At 41.7% G+C, this 21,160-nt stretch overlaps 1 protein-coding gene and 1 pseudogene across 1 annotated transcript in view; both read right to left on the reverse strand.

The window, feature by feature from the left end:
- Positions 1–11,757, reverse strand: part of LOC146456227 (MAM and LDL-receptor class A domain-containing protein 1-like) — a 92,388-nt gene extending 80,631 nt beyond the window's left edge. The window contains exon 1 of the mRNA XM_085093319.1: positions 11,644–11,757. The gene's annotated coding sequence lies outside the window, so the exon portion shown is untranslated. The remainder of the gene's footprint in view (positions 1–11,643) is intronic.
- LOC146456229 (uncharacterized) lies at positions 698–6,419 on the reverse strand (annotated as a pseudogene).
- Positions 11,758–21,160: the final 9,403 nt, after the last annotated feature.

Raw genomic sequence — 21,160 nt, forward strand, 5'->3', positions numbered from 1 at the left:
ATTTTTATTGTAACCGAACGACGGTTAAACTCAACTGAACTTGAATAATAATTAATGGCTTTAATATCGCTAGCGGTTCACACGTTCTGCACGCATTCATAGCTTAATTATTCCGAGTGGTTCACACATTCTGCACGCATCTAGTATTGTTTCATGTCTAACCCATGCTAGAACATCTATTATGGATCAAGCTCCCGGCCCAATTACACATTCTTGTTTCTTTTAACTCTTTTCAGCTTCGCTTAAAATATCTCATGAATAACGCATTCGGGTGACCGTTCTTATTAAACTGAGTGCTCTTGTTGCTGTTGGTCGATTTCATTAATCGCTGCACGGTGAAAGATTCGTATCTGGAAGGACTAAAAAGTTTGAAGTCAAGCCGTATGCAAATTCCTAAAAGTCAGTTATGGCAATCCTTGACCATTTTCTCCAAGCTAACAGAGCGAAATTTTGCGTCCATTTACCGCAAAAGCCCACAGATTTTTTTTCTAAGAAGAGTGTCAACAAGTGGTTTTTAACTAGGAATAATCTTTAGTCCCTCTACACTACAAACTTAGTCTTTTACGAAGCACATGCACAATATTAAAAACACCACAGAAGGTAAAAGATGGAATTTAGTTTCTAGTACACCATGATCAGCGATCATTGTTCAAACAAGCCAGCTCATTAGCAGTTAGAATTGCCAGTGACAGTGTGGGGAATTAGTAAGGATAGCCCACACTGTCTCGTCTTCACTAGATTTTTATTCTTCTCCTCTTCTATTCTCGCTAGGTTTCACAACTGTCACAACTCCTCGACTCGACTGATATAAAAGATTACTTCGACTGAAAGCTAAATAAATCACAGACAATTGTTCCTTATCTTTGCGGGACACCTTAGTTAAAAAGAACGCTGATTGGCTAGATACGAATCTTCCAGACATAAGAATAACAAAATTTCCAGACAAACATTTCACAATCGCTATTTGATATCTATGCTATTATTCTGTTTCCGACACACTCCCCCCATGTGCCTTCCAAACGGAAGCACATGTAAACAGAGGAAACGGCTAGCTTAATTAATAATTAAATTGAAATCAGAAACAAAACAAAACAAAGTAATGAATGTCAAAGTTCGCTGAAATCACTTTATATTCTCCGTCCATCCGCACAGTTCTGTCCTGCGTTTAGTTTTAAAGTTCTTCACTTTCTATAGCGTCACGAATACGCAAGTTTGCGGCAACCGCAGCATCTCTCCGTGGACGAAAGACTGGCGCTTTAGCATTCAGGGGGGGTAAGGACTTCAGCTCTCTCCGGCGCTCTATCGCATGCTAGTTCCATGGGATAAAGGTGTTGAATCGGCCTCTCCAGAAACGTTTTCCCTGCGCGCAGCTTCACTCCACGTACAATTCCATCACGGCCGTTGTATAGTTCAACGACCACTCCTAATGGCCACTTTCCTCGGTTCTTTTCTTCTGAACGAATGAGAACGACGTTACCAGGCTTTAAGGGCCTCGCCTTGCCTTTTTCATTGCAGTTGTGACGCTCTCTGAGCGCCGCCAAGTACTCTTGAGACCAGCGTCTCCACACAGCGTCCTTACAAGACCTCAAATACTTGGCACGCTTTCGTAGGTCAGTTGTCTCCTCTCGCCATGGTTCTTGTTCAGGGAGGCGAATACATCTTTGGAATAGGAAAGAAGATGGGGTGAGTAGAGGGAGCTGGACGTCATCTTCTACATAGGACAGGGGGCGGCGATTTAGTTGAGTTTCAACATCCAGCACGACTTCGCACAGCTCTGACCAGGATAGCATTCCTCCACCAATTACTTTATAGAAAGCACGTTTGAAGAGGCCCACTAGTCGCTCAAACTGGCCACCCCACCAGGGTGCTCGACTTAGGTTAAACCTCCAGATAATCTTCTCCGATGCAAGGTAGCCTTGTACTTGCTCATCTTTCTGGATTCCTTTCAGTAGGTTTGCCGCTCCTACGAACGTTTTTCCATTGTCTGAAAAGATCTTTAAAGGTCGTCCACGTCTAGCGATGAAACGCTTCAAGCTTGAAAGAAAGGTAGTAGTTTCCAGATTAGGCAGGACCTCCAAGTACAAGGCTCTCGTTAAACTGCACGTGTAGAGCACCAGATAGCCTTTTCCTTCTACACGAGAGGACTTGCGGTACTTAATCGGCCCAGCAAAATCTACGCCAACAATTTCAAAGGGAGTTGAGCCCTCAGTTCTCTCCAGAGGCAATAAACCGGGTGGTTGGAGCTGCGAGAGCAACAGCCTGGAAGCGTTTGCACCCATAACACTCCCTGATGACTTTCTTCGCGAGGCGCCTCAGGCGGGGAATCCAGAACTCTTCTCTCACTTTAGCCATAGTAAGCCCCACTCCCCCGTGAAGAGTGACTTTGTGGACGTGTTCGACATACTTGTTTGCGAACGTTGTGGCGTCTGGGATGTATATCGGATAGACCCCTTGCAGTCTCCCACGGCACTCAAGCAATCCATCTTTGTTCTTCTGTAAGTTTAGGCACAGGCGATCTTCCTCCATGCTTTCAATTCCCCGGCTCTGTACGCGTAGCAACCAAAAGTGTTTCTGCTTCTCAATTTCGTCTGTTGTCAGGGGTCCCTTTGTTCTTGTCGCTCTTTCCGCTCTAGCGTTGTTTGCGAACCGCATAATCCAAGCGCGCACTCGCAAAGTCTTCCAGTAGTTGTGCTTGGTCAGAAGATGGTCTAGATCGTCATCAGCTTTAACGGCCATGGCAAAGAGCTCCTTTGTAGCTTTCATTTCTGCGTTAGATTCAGCGGTGGGCGCGGTCACAAGGTCGGCTGGCCATTTCGCAGGATCACTTAGCCACTCTGGTCCCTTCCACCACAGTTGGTTCTCCTCAGTTACCAGTCCACCTCGGCTAGCAAGATCTGCAGGATTATCCTGAGTAGGTACGTGCCTCCAGACAACATCAGAGTGTTCTCTAATTTTTCGTACCCGGTTGGCCACAAACTGCTTATAGTCTCCTCCTCCTAGTATCCAATGTAAGGCAACGCTGCTGTCAAGCCAACAATGCAGCGAAGTCACAGGGAATCCTTGAAGTGCATCTTGTACGTTGGTCAGAAGATTTACAGCCATGTGACCGGAGACCAGTTCGCGGCGAGGTATTGTCAGCCCTTGTTTGGCCAGTCTTGCCTTTGCTGTAACCAGGCCTTGGTTGATTGCGCTTGACTGTTTGACCACAGCGTACACAGAAGCGGCCACGCCCTTTCCGCTCGCGTCTCCAAAAGCATGAAGTTTAATGTCCTCGATAGGTTCTTGGACGCTGGTAAGTGCTCGTGGACAAGTTACGTGTTGCGGCGGGGAACGTTACCACTCCTGCCACTGCTGTTCTAGGGGGGTGGATAACAGAGCGTCCCATGCACGTTTCTCTTCACAGGCATCGCGGTACAGAAGCTTTCCTTGCAGGGTGATTGGAGCGATAAGACCAAGGGGGTCATAGATCCTCGCCACTTTTCCCAGAATCCCTCTCTTTGTCGGTTGGGCAACTTCCTCTGGAATTGTAACTCCAACTTCGTCCGTCAGTTTGTTCCACTTTCAACCAAGCAGCCCACATTCTCTCGGCTTGATTCCGAGTTGTTGCTTGGCGTAGCTTAAGTCATCCCCAGTTTCAGTTTCTTCAGTGAGCTCTAGTTCAGTCACGTTTGAATGCCACTTGTGTAAGTGAAAGGTGGCCTGGTGGAACATCTCAGTTGCTGTAGCTTTCTTTTGTTTCGCTTCTTGGATAGTACCTCCACCAGAAATGAGATCGTCAACGTACAGTTCTCGCTCGATTTCTGCTACGTGATCAGGGTGTGCAGGTCTGCAAGTGTTCAGATGGTGCTGAATTACGCCGCCAAGCAGAAACGGCGAGGGTCCCAAACCAAACAGAGCTCTGGTGAATCGGTACGTGCGAACACGAAAAGGATCCTTGCTTTCCAACCAATGAAACCGCAGTGCATCTCGGTCCTGCTCTCGGATACGCACTTGAAGAAATGCTTTGCGAATATCACCAGCGATAGCCACTGAATGAAACCGTCCCCTTAGGAGTACCTTCCATAGTTGATTCTGCAGGGGTGGTCCAACTTCCAGACAGTCGTTTAGGGAAGGGGCTGAATCGTACGCTCTTGCTGAGGCATCGTAGACAATACGCATCTTGGTAGTTTCTGCACTCTCTCTCACTACTGCTTTGTGCGGGATGTAGAATTCTCTTTGAGTTGCTGGCATCTCTGCTTCTTCAATAATTCCTTCATTAAGCTGTTCTTGTATGATAGCGTCATAGTCGTCTAGCCTTCCTGTCTTCTTAAGTCGTTGGACTAGGCTCCCCAGTCGCTTTAAGCTTCCAGACTTGTTAGAGGGCAACGGAGGATGGTCCCCTTTCCAGGGAAGGCCAGTTTCATACCAACCCTCAGGGCTGCGGCTGAGTTGTTCAAGGAATTCTTCATAAACAACGCTCTGATCGCCATTAGGTTTGTCTTCGAGTCCTAGGACGTCCATCCGGTAAAGCTCTTCATAGTCATTCGAGGCCGTCTGCGCTAGAAACATCTTGCCCAGGTCTGTCTCCGTTCCTGGTGACATGATGGTCCATCCAAAAAGAGTGTACTCAGCCACAGGCTCGCCGATAGCTCCCGTGCGTTGGGATTCTCGAGTTTTTATCTTCGCGTAGTCACTCGCGCCCAGAATAACATGGACCGGAAGTAAGCTCTTAGTGTCGGTGTCTTCCATTGAAACGCCTTCCAGATGGCGGTATTTGCTGATCATTTCCTTATAGTTAGGATTTTCCACGGACAAAAGTTCAGCGCGGTCTACTCTAGTTACTCGTAATGAAATTGCATTGTTTCCTTTAGTGTCACTCACTTGCGTATTGTAAGTTTCTGTCCGCTTAGTCACCATGCCCACGATAGTTTTGTATACGGCGTGTTAGAGTGCGAGCTGGTACGAGGTTTAGACGATCCAAGATGTATCCTGAAGCATAAGACGCAGTCGCACCGGTGTCCAGTAGGGCTCTACAGGTCACGCCATTCAACTTGACAAGTACGATTGGATGGCAGACTTTCTCTCCTTCTTGAGTTGCAGTTAGAGCCACTCCGCCGTTGTTCGCCCTTTGGCGTCCAGTTGCCGACGGTCGGTCGCAAATAGATGAGTGGTGCCTTTGTTTGCAGTGTACGCAAGATGCGCGGCTTCGGCATTGTGAAGCGCTGTGTTGAGGCCCAGTGCAGTTGAAGCACAAGCGTTTGTTTTGTAGAATGCGACGGAGATGGAGATGTCACGTTCTCACACTCCCAAGATCTGTGTGTCACGCGATCGCAGTAGACACACGCGTGTCGTGGGTTGGGTTCGCCCTGTCGCGCGTAGAAACTTCTGTCACGAGGCAAACGTGGGGGGCGCGGCGGACGCGGCGGGTGATAAATCGGCGGAGTCGGAGACGTTTCGTTTGCCTTTTCTACCCCCAAAGTTTCCATCGGATGAATGGCTTTCCATTCTTCTAAAGCCTGCATAAGGTCCCCGAAACCCCAATCTTGCCATCCCGGTTTTCCGCTCACGAGGTCTGCCTTTATGTCTGGCAATTTGTCTAGGACGCCACGCACCATAAATAAACACCCAGAAAGTTTACCTAGAGTCTCTAATGATTGAACATTGTAGTTCAAAGTCTGACAAAATTTATTAATTTCATTAGGGATGCATCCAGTTACCACAGGTAAACCATTGATGTTATCAATATACGCTCTCACAATCTCGCTTATCTTGCCGTAATTGGACTTCAAGATATTTTTAGCACGTTCATAACCTTCAGGACTAAATGGGAGGCCATCGATTGATTCACAAACATCACTTTCCAGTAATTCTTTGAGATGAGCAAATTTAGTAACCGGGGGAATATCGGCTGCATCGATTTCCGCTTTGAACTTGTTCCAAAAGGAAAGCCACTTTTCGTAGGTGCCGTCATATTTCGTAATTACCAGCTTTGGCATTTTGGCATTTCCCTTACTTAGGGGTTTTCCGGCGGGCTGATCGGGCGACTGCATTTTTGATTTTTGCTCAAGTTTAAGTTTTTCAAAGTTCAGTTCATCCTCCCTCCTTTTGGCTAGAAGAGCCTCTTCCTCTTCCCGTTTTTTGTTTATTGCTTTTGCCCCAGCTTCTTCGAGATGACGATTTAAATCTTCTACTTCTTTATCTACATCATCAATCATTTGCTCGATAATTTTTCCCCATTCATCAACTTCGTCAATGCTTTTCCCCGCTTCAAGCTTACCTTTCTCGATGTCTAGCTTCAAGTCTTCTATAGATGCCACAATCTTTCCCAGAATTTCTTTATGTCGAGTGATCTTCTCGATATTTCCCTTCTCCACGACAGATTTCGTCCTTCCTCGTGTAAGCTTTAGAAGCTGAAGTTCTGCCTCCAGTTTAGCTTCCATTGACTAACAGGTTGTCCAAATCACTGCAGGTCCCGTCGGAGGTGCCACTAATGTGGGGAATTAGTAGGGATAGCCCACACTGTCTCGTCTTCACTAGATTTTTATTCTTCTCCTCTTCTATTCTCGCCAGGTTTCACAACTGTCACAACTCCTCGACCCGACTGATATAAAAGATTACTTCGACTGAAAGCTAAATAAATCACAGACAATTGTTCCTTATCTTTGCGGGACACCTTAGTTAAAAAGAACGCTGATTGGCTAGATACGAATCTTCCAGACATAAGAATAACAAAATTTCCAGACAAACATTTCACAATCGCTATTTGATATCTATGCTATTATTCTGTTTCCGACAACAGTTTCAGTAACGATGTTGGGCTTTCCTTTAATTTAGCCAACCGTAGGATCTCGTCAATCGGCAAAATGATAGTAATAGTGCCGGCCACCGAATGCTAACAACAACAAATGCTTTTATTCCCGTTCTGACCGGTTGTACGGTATGTTTTACTATTCATATAATAATATCCCGAAGTGTCCCACCGCACGCAGTGCCAGCTGTTTCCACAAGATCTACTTTGCGTATCTCCAGTTTCTTCTACCGATCGCAAGCGCTAGTCTAATTATAAATACAGCAAGGGAAACTGAAACGAATGTTTCTTCAGGTGTCCCCAACTTCTGGAAGTGTTAACGTTAAGAAACCTCTTTTTTTAGTGATCCACTGTTTATTAATAAACAAGGGCATTTTACAAGAACTCCCTTGAGTTTTCTGTGTCGGTTGAGAATGTGTCTGGCATCCGTAATGCGTTTGATAAACAACTTTAAAAGCTTCGGAAGCATATATCGAATCCGCAAGTTAAGATTTAATAAGGCGCTGGCATATTGCTTGAATTCACGGTCAAAAACAACCAGGACGAATTCATTAACGGTGGTTTTATTAAAGACGGAGCATCCTACACGATTTGCTTTTCCTCCATCTTGGGATAAATGTTGTCATCAGAGTCACCATAAGCAGCCACCGCTTTTAATTTACTCATTATTATTAATTTTTTTTTTATGCTCTCCTTACACTGCCATTGGTCACCTGCCGCTACCATGGCAAATCTTGGCGACCTTTTCTGTGGCCAACAAGGGGAAAATACTGTCGTTTTTCCTGATAAAACACTAGCTGCTTCTTTTGTATTTGCCTTAAAGGACAAAGTTGAACGACAACGTTATCTATCGGGAACGTGAAGACGTTTGAAGTTCATGTTAAAGTACTTCCGCTCACTTCTCTTAACATCTGCTTTCATTCTGTCAAAGTTTTTCCCTGATGCATTTGTTGGTTTTAAATAAAAGGATACTACTACTACTACTACTACTACTACTACTACTACTACTACTACTACTACTACTACAACTACTACTACTACTACTACTACTACTACTACTACTACTGCTACTGCTACTGCTACTGCTACTGCTACTGCTACTGCTACTACTACTACTACTACTGACACAGTCTTTGATAACACTTTGCTAATAGTTCCATAGTGATACTGTATGACAATGAAAGAATGCTTACCAGTAGCAAATTTGTGTTCAGAGATTTCTAATATATCTCTGTTTCGAGATTCGGGGGTGGAAGCTTAATAATGAATAATGAATAATGAATAATAAATAATGAATAATGAATAAGGGATTAAATAAAAAATGAATAATGAATATTTGGGTTTGGAAAATCTGCAATAATGAATAACACAGCGATGTCAGTGGAATAATGAATAAAACATATGTTTATATACTTCCTGATACATTTTCGACAGAAGGTTTATATTTACATGATGAAATCTGTTGGTCAATGTGAAATTTGCTTAAACTTGTATGAACCAGCCCCTTTAAATAGTTATCTGTAAGTATAGCTAGGCACGACATAGTGATGGATATTTACCGAGCCGCGAAGCAGCGAGGTAAATGTCTATCACTTTTACCGACACTGAGGTAAATAATTGTTTTAGTATTTACCACACGAGCTGAATAACTAGCGGACCGAAAAAAATTCCTTCAGTTTTGAAGGTAAACCGACAAATGGTGGGAAATCTTAAAATCTCGCGCGCCGCGCAGTAAGCACGGGGGTAAGGGATTTCTTATTATAGAAAGTTCGTTCTCGCATACTTGCGAAAAAATAACTGACTTTTAAAGGCACTTGTTCAGATGCCAAGGTGCCATTTCTTCAATTGTTGGGTGAAATTCGTCTTGTTGTTCACTGAGTTGAAACCATGCTGCAAAACATAAGATGTTTCATTGTTTACATTGTAATTATAGTTCTCGGCAGTTTTCGTAAACAAGGCATTGTTTTTTTAATTTTTCGCTTTAGAATATGAAGTTGGAAAGATTAAATAACTTACCATTTAATGCCGTCAAACTAAACTTTGTTCCCTTTTTTGTATTTTGTGACAGCGGCCTCGTTCATCGAAATAATTTTCTTTTAAGCGCCGGAGGCGAAACGGAAAACCATTTTGTTTCTCTTCGGCTGCTCGGAGGTGAATATAGGTGGTTTTCACCTCACACATCGTCACGCAAGTGAAAATTAAAAATTCTCAACCATTCAATAGATAAAGTCAAGAAATTGATATGCTGTAGAAGAGTGATACATAAACAACGTGTGAAAGCCACAGGGCTGTGCAATATCTCCTAATCGAGTTATTCGAGAAAATGTACCACGGAAAATTACAGAGTTTAGTATGGGATGCCATGTTGGTGCCCCGTCTGAGGGACACCACTTGGCGGCCGGAAACCAGCAAAACCATCTGGAGTTTACCTTGGCTATTTCAAAGCCTTTCTTCTCTCTGCTGAACTTTCACACATTGACATTAACGCCTCTATTACATGTTAGCTGATCAGACCTAAAAAAAAAAAAACACGAGGCGAATCGATGTTTTCATGTACGTGACATGTTTAGAGCAGCAATCCTTCTGTCACGCACTGCGCAAAAATCTAAAATTCAAACTGCTCTATTTTCAAAACAAAGAATGCTATCCGGCTGAAAACAAGCAAGCCGATGGAAATTTAGTTTTTCTTATATGTGATGAAGATAAAAACCTAAAATTGTGTTTAGTTATGAATTTTAGTTTTTATGACGTCATGTGAAAACCAAGAATTACTTGGTTAATCACCTCCGAGCTAGCCAATCAGCGCGCGCGAAAGACACTTTTCACTTGTGTGGTATATACTAATACCGAATAACATCTAATAAATATCAGTTGAGTGATGTTATTCGAAATGTGTCATAATTAAACCTGAATTTAAAAATGGCAATAATTTGCCCCCTAAAGCGATTATGAATAATGAATAACCAACAAGAACTTAAAAAGAATAATGAATAATTGAAAGAAACACCCAAAGAACAATGAATAACCGAGGTCAAATTATTCAGCTTCCACCCCCGATTCAAAATGTTTTCTAGAGTGGACAACGGGTGCAAAGCAATCAGTTGGAAAAGAAGCCTATATAGGGCTAGGCCAGTCACACATTTAAAAGCCAAAACAAACTTCTTGCAAAACAACGTAAGTCACGATTCGCTGTGCAGGTGTTTGAGCAGACAGAGGAGTAGTAATATATCTTGCTGAATAATAAAGCGTTCATTAAATACAACAAATTCGGATTGTTCAAATGTTAAATGTATTGCATACACTGGCCACATATATAGAACAGTGTTCGTGATACAGTGGAACGTCGATTTAACGAACCCCTGTAAAACGAAGTCCTCACGATATAACAAACAATATTCTTCAGCCCGGCACAAGTTACAGTAAAATGTATGGAAGAGAACCTCGATATAATGAAACCCTCATTATAACGAACACAATCGGGATGCCCAAACGTAAAGTCTACCCCGATACAACGAATAAATGTCAACTCGTCGAAAAACGCGACAAAAGATGAATGCGGAACAGACGAACAGTGATGAAAATCCTTTAATCCCGTATCAAGGGAACAACTCCTCAGTTAACAGCTCATTATATACATGTATGCAGTATGTGCTATAGCCAGGAACGGTGTTATCTGTGCTGTTTCCCGATGTCCTAGCTATGCACAGTGTACTGTAACCGAGTTCATACAGACATGTTATTAATCGTTCAGATCCGGAGAAGTTGTACAGTGGAACATAACACTGTTACAAAACAATTGTTAACTGAACCTCGCTATAACGAACATTTTGGTTGTTTTTCCACAGATTCATTGTAACGAGGTTTTCGATATATTCAACCCTCGATACAACGAACCCATTTTCCTAGTCCCCTGGAACTTCGTTAAATCGAGGTTCCACTGTATGTTCATCTAAGCACAGCGTCACATGCATTTGCATCACTGAAGCAACCAGTGACAGTTTTATTTCTTTCCCAAACGTGTCACGGAAATCAGCTAGGTGTACTTTGTTCCTACAAACAGCGGGTTGGTCTTATAAGCCAGTACAGAATACTTTAATTTATGCGACAATATCACTCAGCTTATCAGTTTTGTTCAAAACAAAAACATTAGCATCCTCTGAACTGAGAATGAGAAATGGTGTGGCAGTGTGAGAGAGATCAGATACGGAATTTTGTGGTCTTGTATCACCAAGGAGGGAGTTGTATTTGTAACGTTTTAATAAAATACCTCCAATTGTTCGCTAGTCTGCAAGTCTACATTGCGTGATGGCGTTGGTGCAATATAAATCGGTAGATGCAGACTGGTGTGAAAAATGGGCGACCAAGTAAAGAAATTGATCCTGAGAGTGGAAACATACGCAGCTGCACCTGCTTGGAACAACAACGAAATGGCGGCATGGCAATGGACACGATAAGTTACGATAGGTCTCTCGAATGGTAGGATGTTGCTCTTCAAGTTGAGGGTTCCAGAGAAAAAAAAAAACCGACCAAAGTGGATGACAACAATCCTCGACGAGTATCCGAACGACCAGGAGCAGGCCTTTCTTTTAACAAGGAGACGAACGTGTCAAAAATATTCTCAAAGTGTCAATACGAGAGTTATTCGAGCTTTACCGCTTTTCTTTGTGTACCAGCATAGTCTCCTAAGTCTCCTACTAGAGCCGCCAACAGACAATACTCTCATTTATCCCAGGAAATGAGGTAACAAAAGAATGCTTTCGTGAAGTCGACTGATATTTTAACTCGTGCATTGTGAACATTGTTTACTATTGAAAAACCACAAAACCACACAGTCATTAAGTTCTTATTAATCTTACCTCAGTTTTAGAGCAAAATAAAGAATCTTTATGAAACTTCTAACCAGCCAAGGTAGATTACATTCGGTATATTCTTTGTGGGCAACTACATTGTAGCGGCTCGCTAGGAAAGAAACTGAAAATACTCACAAGCTTGTTTACCTAAAAATAAAACTGTACCTGCTTCTTGTTAACGAATAAATAATTCACATTATTTATTTTAATTAGCATATATTACCTACTAATGCTTTTTTTGTTTTGTTCTGTTATAATTGCTTGTATTTGCTAAACATTTGGTTCTTGAGGAAGTTTGTGTAAAGTACTCCCCCGCCCCCCCCAATCACGAGCCAGACATAACCGGAGATTAAAATATTCGGGAATTCTGTTTGCTATGGGGTGACGTCACAAACCTGCTTAGCAGCCGTCATCGCAGACCCATTCGATTGCAGGATGGAAATATTATTTTGTATTATACATAAGCTTAGTTACCCTGCGAGCAGAGTCCTTTGATCTTTCCAACTTATCTAGGAAGATCGGAGGGCCTCTGCTCGCAGGGTAAAGCTTAGTTAACAAGAGCGAGAAAAGTAGGTTGTTCTTCCCCTTTCTTCTGGACAAGCGATTTTAGATATTTTCGTCTTTCGACTTTGCTTCGAGTTCAACTATGTTCAGGCAAGCCTTTAAATCATACGATCACCGCCTGCAAGACTTAAGTTGTTATCTTGAATTTTTCATGCCAGGTAACCCGTTAGCGGCAGATTTTCAAGAATAAAAGATGACATGGTCTTAGATCGGAGATCGTCGAAAGATATGATCTTAAATAAAATCGCGTAATAAATGAATTTTCACACCGAAGATTATATATAAATTTGTGAGCAGGTGACATAAAGCCTATTTTATAGTTCAAGTCAAATTCAAATTACTTTATATTATTTAATCATTCTGCATTAAGGTATCAGCCACCGTTTAACACTTGTATTTTTCAAAATTTGAGACTTTGTGATGAGCGGATAAAGCTCTTGAAGAGAGTTCTTTTTTTTAAAAAAAGAAGTCCATAAAAAATTTTGTTTCTGTGCAGAGTTGTTGGGCGCAAATTTTTTTCCATGTTTATTATGTTAATTACCCGTTGACAAGTCCTGTCATACTGGATTAACTTGTATGCCAACATATCATGAAACAAGCCACATGATAAACATTGTAAACAAACAATGAATTTGCTCGATTAAGCATCTTGCACATGTTTGGTTTCTTCATAGTAAATTTCGTTGTAAAATAATGCCTTCGAAGAAGAAAAAAGGTTGCGTCCGTTTTGGACGTCCACATCAAGACGAAAAAGTATTTTAGTAAAGATCGCGCTGAGATATTTGCCGAAAGCACAACCACTGAGGAGGAATGGCTGAACGAGGGGGCAGTCGGTTTCCACACCAGGAAGCTCGAGTGCAAGTCGATCATCAATTTCGGTCGAAGAACCCGATCAAGAAGGCGATAACTTTGAAACTTGGCAGAAACTCAATGGCCACGCTCTCATTTCTGGCGAAAAACTACAAGAGCAACGCGACGAAGCGATTTTGCCGATTTTGCCATAGACTGCAAGCAGTCCCTTTCTGGTAAGTCGAGAGGCTGCGCAGCGAGACAGGAGCGAGGAGAAATAAACGAGAAGAGACTGGGGGAAAGGCGGGAAGGAAAGGGACTGCGCTCTTGACTGTAACCAACGCGTTCGAATATCCCGTCGCACCAGCAACGGAAAATTACGATTGGTCCATAAACAATAGCTGCTGTCAGACAAGTTTGATGTGTAATTAACTTCTTCACACGTTTGTATGTCAACAATTTCAGATCACTAGGAAAATGGCCTCAGTCGTGGAAGAGAGTAGCAGTGATGTCTTCGTAAATTTAAGCGATCAACTCGACGGCTTAGTTCTCAAAGAGAAACAGTAGGTAGCAGTAGAAGCGCTTTCGTCGGGAAACGATGTAATGGTCGTTCTTCCCACTGGTTTCGGGAAATATAAAGCTTCGTAAGAGCGAAAATCTTTGCCAACAGGGTTTCGATCGTGGTTGTTGTTCAGTTGCAGTCAAATGACTTTGGCTTAAAAACAGTTGCCTTCGAAAAGATCCGAAACTTATTAAAAGACATTGGTGCCAACAAGTAGTAGTACAATGTAATTTTCGCATCCGCGGAACAAGCTTTGTCGGCAGAATTCACCGCGAGATGCTTATAAATGGGGCTTAAATATGATATTAAGGTTACTTATAAGGAAGAAAGGTCGAATTTTTGTCAAAAAAAAAAAAAACTTTTTTGGGTAATTGTTGAAACAAGAAAGGGATGCAGGGTTTAATGAAAACGGTAGTTCGAAATCTTGAAAAGAACGCAAGCTATCTGGAAAAACGGTGAACGAGTCAAACTAAACTTTGTTCCCTTTTTTGTATTTTGTGACAGCGGCCTCGTTCATCGAAATAATTTTCTTTTAAGCGCCGGAGGCGAAACGGAAAACCATTTTGTTTCTCTTCGGCTGCTCGGAGGTGAATATAGGTGGTTTTCACCTCACACATCGTCACGCAAGTGAAAATTAAAAATTCTCAACCATTCAATAGATAAAGTCAAGAAATTGATATGCTGTAGAAGAGTGATACATAAACAACGTCCAATCAGAAAGGGGCAATCAGAGGGACGGTTTTGGCTGGCACGTATGAATTTTGCTACGCATTCCACTCGCTCGAATACTGTGGGATTTTGATTTTCTTCGAGGACTAGCTCCGGGCTGTTTGGATGGATTTTCGATTGGAAGGTACGAGAAGAATCGAAAATCTTTTGACCTTTATGCTGTGAAGTTTGAAATCGGAGCGATGCGTTTTTTTGGGGAAAAATCGCTCCGGCGCTGGAACCCTTTCAAAACAAGTTTTCCTCCCTTCTCACTCTTCTATTACGCTCGAGTGAACGTTCAACGCCGAACCCTTCGAAATGGCTAAAATCGCCGTCTTCAACCTCAGGAATGACAACACACAACATTTAAGGTAAAACTACGTTTATTTTGATGTTAAATGAGAATATCTATCGCAATCTAGTACGATAATACGAGGATTTTCGATATTCCCATACATTGCTTCAGAATCTATAAATTCAAAATCCAAACGGTCACATAGTTTGTGTGGGCCCCCTGTGGTCTGACACCACATGTTGCGAAGACCTTGTTTTAAAAATCAAACCACTTTTGTTCCAAACGAAAAACATCCAGTCTGATAAAGTACATAATTATGGACATCATGAATGGTATGTTACTCGTCTGAAGTGGAAATTAAAGATTTAGGAGATTTTTCAATATTTACAATTTTTTAAGCGATTTCTCGTGATGCCAAATTGACAGATTTGCAAGGCTAAAATCATCAACCGGTACACGGCGTTGAGGATAAAGATTTACACCACGTGAAAGAGCATCCTTTCTTCTTGTAAAATCTGCTTTCAAAACTATGGGCAACACAGAAGGAAATTTTTGAGGCCGCGAATTACAAGTAGTACTTTAGTGAAATTTGAGCTTTCTGTCCCGGCATTCCGATGCTAAAACTCAGATAAACACAACATGAAAACGTTTCAAACAACAATTGCTTGTTGGTACTTGCTAGAGGTCTTGGCCCACGTTCATAATATTACTTTCCATGGTTTTTAATCATTTCGGGCAGGCACAAAAGATTGTAGCAGTTTTATTAGACCCCGAGTTCAAAAGCGTATAAAGGTCGCAAAGGTCAGTTTACGTAGTCAACGTTTTGAATTGCATTGAATCTTACTTTAGAACAAATGAAACAATAGCTACAAATGCTATGTAATTCATACCTTTTTAGCGAGCTTTCTGTACATTGTAGAACTCCTCACATCAATCAGGAACGATATATGCATTTTGCCGCGATTTAAAAATACGTTTAACGGCAGAGATTGCGTTACAGTTTGCGCAGACCACTTGCCCCCAGGGGGAGGGGGACTCCTATACCAAATTGACGAGTTGATCGTCATAAAGTTTGAAAAGTACCACTAAAAGGTACCAGAATTTGTTTTGTAGCCGTGGTCTGTATAATTTTCCCACTTAGTGGTACCAATTCTAAAATGAATACGCTAAGTGACAGGTGAATGATATTTATAATAACTTTCTCTTATATGTTTTCGCTCAATACCCTAAAACTGGCTAAAAAGTACCGCCATACCTTTGACAGGTACCAAACCACGAATTTTAACCCCCGAAAGCTACGATCACCCCCGTCAATTTTTATATAAAGTTTCACCCCCGGGTACCCTGCGAGCAGAGGCCCTTCGACTTATCTAGGAAGATCAAAGGGCCTTTGCTCGAATGGTACCCCCCGGGCGCATGCCAAGGGTAATTTTTCACTGCCCCTTCGATACAAACTGTAACTGCGATTTATTCTGTCACTGAACTTTCTAAACGTGCAGTTAGCCCACGTTGGTATTCAGATCGCTTCAGTTTGTTTATTTTGCTCTGCAATCCAACTTTTAAAATGCTCGATTCTGGTTTCACGGCGTTCAAACAAATTGAGCCGAAACGGTATCGTGTGAGTATGCTTCGATTGTTGGAGGACAATGTGGACCAAGTGTTGGAAATCCAGCGAATACCCAATGTATTCCAATCAGAGATTGTGGCACAGACATATGCATTCGAAACTACATGTATCTAAGGGCTGACTGAACACTGAAAAATGAGGCGGAGCTTCTCGTAGGCAGAGCAGGTATCGAATTACTGTAACGCAAAACTCCTGACCTTAAATAAGAATTACCTTTAATAAGGCTTGCAATTTGATTCTGAATTACTGGTTATTACATCCACATACATTTATGATTTTTAGTGACTTTTTTGAAGTTATTTGGCCCTGTGCTTTGTCACCGTTACAGTTTCCCGACGTAAAGAATGGGGAGCTTAGTGGGGAGGCGGCAGGGTAAGAGCGAGGAGGGAAACGGGGTTGCGTCACCACTGCCGTCCCTATTTTCCCCAATTCCTGCAGTACGACTCACACCTGCTACAGTCGACCACAGTACATTGTCAGCAGGAATAAGAGAGGGACGTAGGGGGAGCAATTTTTGTCAGAAAGAAGGCCAGGGTTTCACAGCCTGGACGGCACAGCTACGCTCCTTTGGCTGTAAAACCAGTTCTACAAAGTGACAAAACTAACTGACTAAACTTCAGGGCAAACTTTCCCTTGATATCTTCGAAATCGATGACAGCCATCTAATCAGGTCTATTTGCTCAAGACATCGAGATGCTTATGGCATCAGACAGTGCTGCCAAAACCGATTCTGCCTCGGTCCCACCAAGTTGGGCAGCTAATCATTTCAAGCAAACGAAGGGAGATCGGAGCATCACATTTGTGCAATCTAGACTTATCCACAAGATGACCTCGATATTAGTGCCTGTCGGCTTTCCCAAGTACTCTAAAAATTCAGAGCACAGCACCATATATTCAGGCAACATGATCTTGTTGGATCTTGTTCTTACTTTGACCCATTAAGGCCAAAGAAACCATCCTTTGTCTGCTCAAATTCCATTACTGATGGATGAACTATCTTTTATCGCATGAAAACTATCATACAACAGACAATTTTTGTGAACAATAAATTGAAAATCGGGTCTTATCCAGATGAACTAGACAGTCTTATTGCTTTTAACTCTCCTTGAGTAGCATTCATGGTAGCCTCGCGAAACGCCCCTCGGGGACGGGAGCGATGAGAGGCGGCTGTATTCGCAGGCTACCTTAGACTGAAATTTGAAAAACTTTATCAAAAATCAAAACAACTGCGCGAGTGTAGACGCACCCAGATAAAATTGTGATAACCCAAAACCGTAATCTCAGTTTGAACTGATTATAATTAATTGTCTTTGGGGTCTAGCTGGACGAAACATCGCTTTCTATCCCGTGGACAAGGCGTACGTAAGTGCAAGGTCAGCGGTCTACCGGTGAAATGTATGTAACACAATCTTTGTGACCAAATGTATAAAACGGCCTAAAGTGTTACGATGTTTCCTATAGATGTCCCATATTTCTTAAACATCCAGTGTGGCCGCTCAAAGGTATGAATTATATAGCACTCTTAGCTATTTGCTCCATTTTTTGCAAAGTAAGATTGAATGAAAGAAGTCCTGGTCTCATTTTATTCCATATTTACTAGTGTTGCGACCGGTTGACAACGTAAACTGACCCGTGTACGGCTTTTGAACTCCGCTAAAATCTTTTGACACTGCCCCTAAAAGATAGAAAACCAAGGAAAATAGTCTTATAAGCATAGGTCATGCACAGGCAGTTCTCTGTAGCAAGAATTAATAAACCATTGTTATTTGAAACGTTTTCATGTTGTGTTTATCTGAGTTTTAGCAACGGAATGCCATACAGAAAAGCTCAAATTTCACTAAAGTACTACTTGTAATTCGCGGCCTCAAAAATTTTCTTCTGTGTTGCCCATAGTTTTGAAAGCGGATTTTAATTTATAAGAAGAAAGGATGCTCTTTCATGTGTTGTAAATTTTTATCCTCAACGCCATGTACCAGTTGATGATTTTAGCCTCGCAAATTTGTCAATTTGGCATCACGAGAAATCGCTTAAAAAATTGTAAATATTGAAAAATCTCCTAAATATTTAATTTTCACTTCAGACGAGTAACATACCATTCATGATGTCCATAATTATGTACTTTATCAGACTGGATGTTTCTCGTTTGGAAAAAAAGTGGTTTGATTTTTAAAACAAGGTCTTCGCAACATGTGGTGTCAGACACCGAAAACCCGGTTCAGGAGCGGTGAATTCAAGATTAAGCCTCACATCGAAAATAATTATCGGATCGAAGTAAAACATGTATTTCTTGCAATAGTTTACCGTGGGCTATATTGTGAATTTTTTTGAGAATTTTGAATTTTTCGCTATTGCACACCTCTGGTTGATATTTACAGACATCCGCTCTTAATGACGTGCAAAAACTCTGAAAATGTTGCAAGGCCGAAAACACGGCTTTTGTTTTTGCGCGAATTCTCCATCTTCTAATGAATTAATAGGGTATGTAGATTTGCCAGATTTCAACGAAACTTGGCCAAAATGTTCCTCAGATATTAATGAGTCAAAATATGTCAGGCTTTTGAGAAATTCAAAATATTTTTCCAGTGACATGTTAACTTCTGACGCGACTACAAAAATTTTCCATTGTCCAAACTTAGGATGGGTTTTCTCACAATCCAATAGGAATAAAGAAAAAGCCTGACACACTTTGTTAGTCTATTATCTCCTGATTGATATTGTGCAGTTTGTTTGGTTGTGCGCCTTTACGTGAGAGTGGGTAATTCAGTTAAGTACATGTCGCTAATATTGAGTTTGCAGGCCTCTGAGCGCTTATTTATCCAACACCATAAAAGAAAAACATTGATATTTTCGCAAACTTCAATTTATCAGCTTTACAGTGATATATAGTTTTCCGTGGTTTTATTAAAAGCAGCACGCGTACGCAAGATTTGACAGACGGATTTCCCTGAAGACACTCGTGAAAGTTGTCTGGCGCCACGTTCTTTATTACACTTCGGGCGTTTGTGTCGTCGATTTCATTCACGCTGGGCCTCGAAGAAAAATTCAAATGCACCACAACTTCTAGAGATTTTGGCTTTTCAGAGAAGCTCGGATCAATGCTCAAGTTCGGAGATTCTTCCTCTTCGCTCCTAACGTTCTGGTCATTGAATAACAATGCAGAGTGGTTATCTATAAGCTGTCATGGGTTTAACGAATTGTGGGCGGAGTTACCCTGAACGCATCTGTTACAGCTAAGAGTGCAATCCCTTTCTTTTTTTCCTTTCCCCTTTTTCCCGCCTCTCCCCAAGCCCCCCTCCGCTCGTTTGCTCCAGTTTTCTCGCGCTCGGCTATTTTGCGCGACCTCTCGACTATCCAGAAAGGGACTGGTTGCAGTCTAATTTTGCCAGGGAAGTGTCCATCTTTTGGAAAATGTAGAAAATAAATATGGACTTGGTTCAACGTGGATCGTGCTTGCCGCGCCAAATTAATCTTGCGTTTTCCGACAACGAAGAAAGGCAGGACATTCGATGTCAATCGCGCATCAGTTCTTGGCTTTCGAGCTGAACGCGGCAGTTTCAAAGTTGTTTAGTTTTCTCGGTCTCTGAAAAATAAGTTAGTGTCATAAATTGGGCTGAATAGAAGTCGCGTTACTGTTCAGTGGAACAAGCAAGAGAATTATTAATAAAGGTACTGAGTGCGACAGTTGACAATGTGTTGCAGAGCATTACTGTATACAATGCGCCTTGCTCAGTGAACGATAATCAGTGCTGTCTGAAAAAAAAAAAACAAAGTCGTAAAATCAATTCTTTTCTTACCTAGCAAGTCTCATTTTGGCCAGCATTTTTTCTTTTGTGTTGACCGAGTGATGTTCTGCTTCCCCTTCATTCTCTGCAATGGCCTTTTGTTTCGCTTTGGATGACTTTCTTCTTTCTTTCCGTATGTTTTAAATTTAAATTAGAATGTCCAGGGATTTTTGCCAACATGGGTCAACATGAGATTTGATGATTACGGAAAATGTAGCTCATCATATAATTGGAGTGAGAATTATGAATTTACTAACCTTAATTAACAAATGTCGACTAGTGTATTTCTAGCCACGCGCCGCGTCATCTATTTTTTGGCTTCAAGTTATACGTGTCCAACACCTATTGTTAGAGCAAGATGATCCCTTTCTGGTATGCATCAACATTGACGTTTAGGCGCTATGATCCCATTTCGAGTAACAAGCCGAAAAAATACATTTCGTTCTTTTCCTCGAAATGAAAGTTTCGATAAGTCGAGCGTACGTTTTTAACTCCAAGTCCGCAGTGCCTGAACCGATTTGGTTGAAATTTGGCCAGCGTATTGTCAGATAGTTTTTCTCCAATACGATGTCTGCGAATTATGATTGTTCCACTTGAGGTGCCGATGATTTGTCTCCTCTAACTTTATCTGTCCATTAAAAAACAATAAACGCAATTGTCAAAAATCTGAGACACCTTTTTTCAGTATAACGTGTTAAGAATAAAATGCGATCTTCATCGCTCTCTTCCGCTCATTTTCGGCGAGCCTGGAGGTTGATTTACACAGACATGCTTTCGAAAAAAAATTCCCAAATTTGAAAAACCTTTAAGTTTTTCATTTTTTAAAGGAATAATCCACAATTTGGAATTATTAAGCTTTCAGAAAATGTGCGGTTTGTGTGGGTTTTTATTTAAAACACAAGCGCCAGAGCGGTCCGCGCGCGGACGGTCCTGAAGGGTTGCTGATACGTTAATCACCATTCATTTATTTTCCTGAATTATCCCTTACACACCTTAGGTTGTTTAACTATTTCCACGTATTTCTTGTTGTGTAGGAGTCAAGCAAACACCTTGTTCCTTTAGGTTAATTCTGTATTAGTGGGTTATAGATTCACACGTCACCCTAGCTTTTTATTGGTGATAATTTGTGCCTTTAACGTCCTGGAAACTACTGTAAATTACCCTCCTTTTGGCTCAGTTAGTTCAGTTGATTAGTG

Source organism: Pavona decussata, unplaced genomic scaffold (genome assembly GCF_977016875.1).
Source record: "Pavona decussata unplaced genomic scaffold, jaPavDecu1.1 SCAFFOLD_260, whole genome shotgun sequence".
Taxonomy (NCBI): Eukaryota; Metazoa; Cnidaria; class Anthozoa; order Scleractinia; family Agariciidae; genus Pavona; species Pavona decussata.